The sequence below is a fragment of the Cibotium barometz genome, chromosome 54 (genome assembly GCF_041138505.1).
Source record: "Cibotium barometz isolate CiBa-2024 chromosome 54, ASM4113850v1, whole genome shotgun sequence".
Lineage (NCBI taxonomy): Eukaryota > Viridiplantae > Streptophyta > Polypodiopsida > Cyatheales > Cibotiaceae > Cibotium > Cibotium barometz.
Genome location: NC_141099.1, coordinates 19750714 through 19758586, shown reverse-complemented (window position 1 = coordinate 19758586; position 7873 = coordinate 19750714). Strand labels below are relative to the sequence as shown.

Here is a 7873-nt window from a genome sequence, read left to right as displayed (position 1 = left end):
TCTCTCTCAAAAGATTTTTTAGAGAGAGAGAGTAGTTTTTACACTAGGCCGATCAAACATGCATTCAATACTCTCTCTCTCTCTCTCTCTCTCTCTCTCTCTCTCTCTCTCTCTCGATTTTTTAGAGAGAGAGTAGTTTTTACACTAGGCCGATCAAACTTGAAAATAGTTCGACCTCTATTACTAGTCTTAAGCAACTATGTACACTAAATCTGTAGACTTGTCCTATTTAACATTAAGCGCAAGGGGAGGCTACTTTATATGTTTCAACGCAAGCTTACAAAGATTAAGTATCGTTCGTGCCTTACAGGAGATCGAGCGGACAAAGCCATGTTAACCAAAAAAGGGTAAGATGGTAAATCCCTTATAATAGATCGGGCGGACAAACCATGTTAACCAATAAAAAAGTTAACATAGATCTCTTCCTTATGGTGATTGTATCCTCACGTCACCCAAGTCGATGGTAAAATTGCTGTTGGGAAGTGGATTGTGTGGATGGTCCAAGATACACGCCATGGAGTTGGCACGACCGAGGTTAAGTGGTATAGCTTGGGATTGATCTGCAGCCAAATGCAAAGGAAGGTGATGGAAAGATTTGAACAGCCCTGATGGTATGCAACTTGTCGAAGCATGGAAAGTGATAGGTGATGTAGAGCTTCTTCACCTCCACCATTGGTTATGGAAATGGTGTGAACCCTTCAATGTGGGGTAGTGGTAAGAAGCGATTAGCACCTTGTGAGTGATGGAATAAGTGCCAAGACTCCATGGAATGATTGGCATGGCAAAATGGATGTCCAAGACAATTTGACACGACATGATATAATGACTAGATCTCATAGTGTGATGCCTAGAGATTGGATTGTTGCTTGACGAATACTTCAACTAGGACAAAGTGGTGTTGGTATGAAATTGTAGTGGAAGCAAGGTCGAGGATTCTCTATGCGATGGATTGTACCATAGGCTAAGGTTGTGCCTGTCATGGTCCCTCCATTTAGAGATGTATTTGGAGGATTATCGTTAACAAGATTAGCTATAGATGCATGCGTGTGCGTGCCATGTGAGATGCAAGAAGTATATATATATATATATTCTTTGTAGTGAAATATGCCAATCACGTGCATGAGCAATGAGCGGAAGGTGTGCCTACGCGTATACACTTCTCCAGCACAACTTTTCCAACTCAACTACTTTCTTAGACATTTACTTGCCATCCCTTTTCTTGGGAAGTCAAGATCATTAGAGTGCTTGAGACATGTGAGCGGATTTGCACATGGGTGTGTCCACAACTGCAAGGGAGCTGGATGGCCTTTGTGGCTTGATGGATTTGGCATTGTCAAGTACATGGGATACAGACAGTGCGAATCACTGGGTGAGGTGGTCAAAGACTAGGCCATGGAAGGGTCTTGTTGATTTGGAAAAAAAGGTCTAGGTGATGGGTTGTACCATGGGCAAACCCGCTATGGTCCCCTCATCCAAAAATGTACCTGGATGATTGTCGCTAATAAGACTCGATGTAGTTTTGTGAAAGAGTAGTGCCTATGTGTCTATTATATACAAAGTTGATGGATATTGCAAGTGACCTGTATGAACATGGGACAAAAAGTTGGACCCATGTCGAAGCTTCTTCCAATGAAAACTCCAACACTCTGCTTTCTTCGACACTTGCATTTTGCCTTCTTCAACTCTTTTCTCTTTTCTCTTTTTCTTTCTTTCTTTGTTTTTTTTGTGGGTATCCCTTAACAAGGATTTTGTATCGAAGCGGATGCATAAAAGAACGGACATGGTCCGATGTGGGGTGACTTACCAATACGCATTGATATGAAATATACTGCTAATCTCATAAAAAGACATGATCCAAAGGACTTCAAAAACAGTGTATCTGGCATGTCTTTGAAGTTGACCACTCGGAAGCATTTGGCCATGTCATGAAGATAGAAAAATGTATGATCTCAAAGGACTTCAAAAATCCCGTATCTGGCATCATGTCTTCGAAGGTGACCACTCTATGGTCGTGGAAGTATTTGACCATGCCGCAAAGGCCGAGTTGTTGAGACAGAAGTTGGGACCTTTATCGAGATTGAAGACCAGGTGCTCTTTGCTTGTCCATTGGTTCTTTGTCACCTCCTCTAGGCTGAGGATGATGAACTGGGTGAATCAACATGTGATGACAATAGTGGAATCAAGAACCTTGACGTAGTAGAAGTCATTGACATTCTTCATTTGAGGTGCATCTCCATGGTGGTGAGAGGTGTGGAGCCTTCAATGTAGGGAAACTAGAAATTAGGCACTTTGCCTTCCATGTGTAAAAACCACCTCCTTTTGATTAACATGAACTTGGTTCAATGTGGATTTCTCTTGGTGTGGCCATGTATTCCCACCATATTTGGTGACCACCAAAGAGATGGGATGTATGCCACTTGGGTTGGACTCTGACGTGCTGTGATCGATCTTTCACTGGGCAAACAAGGAATCTATGTGTTGTGGTTAATCTAGGTGGCCTTGGAATTTGAGATCCCGCACGGTTGTTTGGCGTATGTCAACTGTTTGTTGTTCATGGACATGCAAGGACACTCCTAGGTCCTTCTCATGGATACATCTAATGAGGGGGTTTAGTTGGTTGAGAAGGTCGAGGCTTGGGGATTTGAGCGGTGGAAGAGGAAGGGGCTCCCATGAAAGATGTTACACAATGCTTGATGGGAGGGTGATGGGTGGGAGTTCGAGTTGGTTCGGTTGGAGAGGTGGTTGGGTTTGGCTCTGCTGGGGGAGTTGCTTTGTCGCCCAGACTCCCGCCGATGAGGGGGCTTGATTGGCTGGGGGGACTGATGCCCGCTTCGGGTTCCTTATCAGAACTCGCCACATGGTGCAGAGAAGATGGTCACTAGATGCCTCTCTACAAAGAATTCATAGCCTTCCTCTACAACATGATGTGCCCGATAAATGAGATGCGTGTATGTATTGGAGGAACTCATTCACCCTATCATTCCCAAAAGTGCAACATACCCCTCTGTCATTCTCAACTCATTTTGACTCTTGAGATATTTGGGTCAGCCCATAGTAAATCAGACAACAATCCCTGATCCTGAACATCAGTGGACGAGGAATGTTCCTTATTTGCTCCAAATTACTTAGTTTCAGGGAGAGCCCACCATGCATGCACGATATCTTCTCATCGATGAGAGCTGCCACCAAGGGTAGACAGTTGAAGCATTCACTGGAATGCCTTCCACAGCCTTATGTTGAATCTCCTCTTGCATTCATCATAGAAACCATAAATTCGGTTGATTGAAGCACATTCACGGTTGCCCCTCACATTCACGGTTGCCCCTCAGCAGGAAGACGTTCTCTCGGTATTTTAGCTTATAAGCAAGGAGGCATAGTGCAGGCAATTGGCCTGTGGCAAAAAGCCTCAACAGATCAGATCACTGTCCCACAAATCTTGATCGGGGCTTCAAGCTCCGGCGAGTTGGGCAAGATAATCTTGGAGGTGGAGCAAAGCTGCCGGATCTCAGTCGCGGAAAGCTGCACCTGCACCTGCACCTGCTTGCAGGGGCAGGAGCTTCGCACATCGAGGAGGCGAGCGACGATGTCGTCCACGATGGCAGTCCATGAAACACTGCAGGGCATTAAGCGGCCGTCATGGGAAAGAAAACACGGATGAGCGCTTCTGGAAATCAGAACTTCTGCACAGAAAGTTAGGGCCTCTGCGGCGTACGAAAAAGTTAGGGTTACTGAACAGAGACAAATTAAGGTTTCTGCACAGAAAAAGCTAAAGATACTGCTTTGAGTAAGGACTCACGCGCAGAGACTCGCGCAGGTCCAGGATCACGAGACCTCTCCTCTGTCTCCTCGCGCAGATCAAGGCTGAGCGCTTTCCAGGTCCAGGATCACGGGACCTCTCCCCTCTCTCTCCTAGCACAGATTAAGGTTGAGCGCTTTCTCCTTTCATCAACGCCGAGCACTTTCTCCTCTCTGTCCACGCAGATTAGCACTGACGTTTTCGCGTCTCTCTCTCCACACAGATCACACGGAGCACTTTCTCCTCTCGCTCTGACACAGAGCACTTTCTCCTCTCGCTCTGTCTCTCCATGCAGATCAAAGGACTTTTTGTTTGCTATAAGGAAGAGAATCGGGTGGGGGGGAGATGAACGGGTTTAGGGTTTTTTTTTTCGTTTTTTAAACGACAAAATAAACAAGGTGGTGTGGGAGAAGGAATTTTCTAAGTTTTAGTTATATTTTGTAAATTTATAGAGAAATGCCTTCTCAAAACGGTGGGAGAAGGAACTTTCTAAGTTTTAGTTATATTTTATAAAATTTATAGAGAAATGCCTTCTCAGAATGGTCAATCTTCTCTTCAAATTGCAATCAGAAGGTTTTCAATTCGGCTCAATAAAATGTATTTACCAAACACTGGTGGGTGGAGGATAGAAGTGAATGGGATTTTGCAACACATTCACCTATCATCAAACATGTAGCACTTTGCTTGTAGATACAAAGAATTTGCTCGCTTCTGACCCCGGCTCGAAAAATAAAAAAATATAAAGAATTTGAATGGTGTAATTAATAAAAGGTATATATATATATACATACATACATACATACATATATATATACATATATATACACATATATATACATATATATACATATGTATATACATATACATGTATATACATATGTATACATATATACATGTATATACATATATATATATATACATATGTATATATATATACATATGTATATATATATATATATATATATATATATATATATATATATATATATATACATACATACATACATACATACATACATATATACATACATACATACATACATACATATATATATATAAAGGGGGGATAAGTAACCTAGGGCACTAGATTATATATAATACTATATAGGAATGGAAGAGAAGGTCACAATATCATTATGTTGCTTGCTTTGGAATGAAGAGTGATCTAACTAAAGCAAAAGTTGGTTCCATGCATCATGTCTATGGATATGTGGTTCATCCATATGTGGTCCAAGGTTGAATTGTATATTATGGTCAGTTCTTTGAGATATTGCTTGTAGCCTTTGCCTTGGAGAATGCTAAGTTTTTATACTGAGGGCTGTGTTCATCAATGTGTATGTTGAGGTCATGACGATGACAGTATGGGTGCTTGGATCCATTGTGGATTTTATGTCATATAAGAGCTTGATAAGTATTATAGCTCTTGCTTTATGTGATTTGTATATGATAATGACATGTAGAAGGTATTGTGGTGAGATAGAGAAGGAAGCTTAGAGGATCTCAATGCCTGGAGTGGACACTTGTTTGGTTAACATCAATGGTAATGATGTGCCATGGTAAATAGACAAGCCATGGCCATTGTGGTACAAAAGTGATTGAACTCTGGACCAAGATAGTTTTTTGTATCTCTTTGCCTTGTTTCCTAGAAGCATAGAATGTCAGATGCCATGATGCTGTTGTCATTGGCATGGGCTTGCATCAAGACTACATTTTAAGATTGAATGACGTAGTGAGTGGTCTTATAATTCAAAATGGTTTATTAATGCATTCCCATCTTGCCTCGTTAGAAAGCCTATTGATCTCAGCAAAAGCACCACTTTATTGACTTGAATTTGGCTATCGGTTATTGTACTTAAGAGGTCCAAGTACTTTGGGTACTTTCTTGAGCTCAATGGAGGAGGCGAGACCTGTTTGTTAATTGCGGATCATCATGGATAATCAGGCTCCTCGAACACATCATTAGGGAAATTTTGGACTCAACTATGGGTCCTCTAAGAAGTGCCAACTAAGCTTAGAGAGAGAGAATCCAAAAAGCCTAAAAAAACAAGGTGAAATTGATTTTGGCGTATTTTCTCTTGGCATTTTCATGAGATATAAAAGATATATTTCTATTCTTAAATGTACATAAAAATGATAGAATATTGCTAGTTCTCGAAGTCCTCAATCCGTTTATGTACTATATGTACTACATGAACAATGAATTGGTCAATTCTCCAAGTTTAATGGCTTACATCTCAAAATCTCTACGTACAAGCCGAAATAGAATATTTCTTGAAATTTGAACCAAGGATCATCCAAAATAGTTCGAGTTCCCTCCCTGCAAGAAACTTCACCTCAAATTTTGAAGGTTTTCGAGTTCCCTCCCTGCAAAGAAACTTCACCTCAATTTTCGAAGGTTTTACATATCAAAGTTTGCAGGTACTGGTACCTTCAAAATCAAGGTTTTTCTCGCAAATTAGTTCGACTCTTTACTTCTTTTTACTATTTTGGCACCTTTCTCTTTCCATTCAGATTTTTCTACTGATCAAGAGCAAGGAGGAACACATAGAGGATCAAGAGGATGGCAGAGGGATCAAGAGCAAGGAGGAATACAGAGAAAAGAGACATCATCAACCTACACATCGAGCTTGAACATGAATATGAACCTCTAAGTAAGAGAAATAAACCTAATACTTTGTGTATTGCCTCTAAAGAAATTTGAGGATGCAAGGGAAGAAAAACATAGATTTATGGATTGATGGGAGGTTATATCCAAAAGACCCTTTTACAAACTCCACACCCCCATTTAGGAATATGACATCTCTGCTTAACTTTGTTGGAGATGGCTATAATGGGCTCCTAGGATATACACATCATTTGGAAGCAACAAGAAATGTTCTTAAATTAGAAAGAGATTTGTTTGAGAAGGAGAACATTCATTTGAAGAAAACCATGAGCATTGTATGCAGAAGTGGCAATAAGGAAACCATTTTAGGGCTTGAAAAACAAATGTCTGAATTAAGACATAAACATACCTCATTAGGTCTTCGTAGACGACAAAAAAAACTAAGGGATATTGAGCAAATGAAGCTAGGAGGTGGTGGCATCAAGAAGAGAATACATGCAGTCAAGTAAGCTCCTTTCTATTAACTGGTTTATTGTTTCTATTGTGATATTTTATGAATAGCAATCATTATTGCATATGTTCATGTATATCAATTTTTGCATTTCAATCTGATATCATATCATTATTGCACCCTGATAAAGAAGCAACGACAGAATCTTCTAGCGCACATTTAAGTCTTCTTTTAGATCGCCAATATGTAGAAGCACTGATGAACGAGAAGAAATATAAGAAGGTATCATAAAAGAAAATAGACGACTTTTTCAAAGAAAATCAACTCAATCCACAGGACATCCAAGCAATACTTGATGAGGCTGGTATATCACACAGAGGGTACTCAGCCATTTATAAGACTTTGCAGGAAAAGATGAAGGATTCTAGTATGAAAGGATCATTATTGCCAAATCCTTCTTTGGTAAAAAAAAAAGCATTATTGCCAAATCCTTCTTTGGTAAAAAAAAATGCGTAAACAAGTAAACGAAGAGGTATTGCAAGCACTGGGAACCCCATTTCATATTGAAGACACCTATGCTGCACCAAAAGGAGATGTAGTCTACAATAGATACAGTAATATTTTCTACGACTTGGAGGCCTTACAATCATATGCTGTTCAATTGTTTGAAGTTACTCTTGAAGAATGTGATGGTGTCCTCAAATTTGTGCTAAAGCTTGATGAGCGTTAAATTGTGAAGGAGAGAAAGTTAGAAAGGGTTACCATCACACTGATGAGGCACTTGATACATCTATTCTAAAAGATGATCCTAGATGGTTTAGTGTTCAATCTGAAAATAATATATTGTCTTTGGGATCGTTTGAGGTAAAATTTATTAGACTCGGATATGTTTGTGAAAAAAGAATTACATATAAAAAACACTAATGGGTGTTGCATTCCTATGTTTCTTATGTATTGTAGGTAGAATCAGAGAATTTTGATGTTCTGCATTGGGTCTTTCATAAGACATCGATACCTGAGA

General features: G+C 40.1%; 1 pseudogene; it reads right to left on the bottom strand.

The window, feature by feature from the left end:
- Nucleotides 1-2457: 2457 nt before the first annotated feature.
- On the bottom strand, nucleotides 2458-4101 carry LOC147607920 (serine/threonine-protein phosphatase PP1 isozyme 1 pseudogene; annotated as a pseudogene).
- Nucleotides 4102-7873: the final 3772 nt, after the last annotated feature.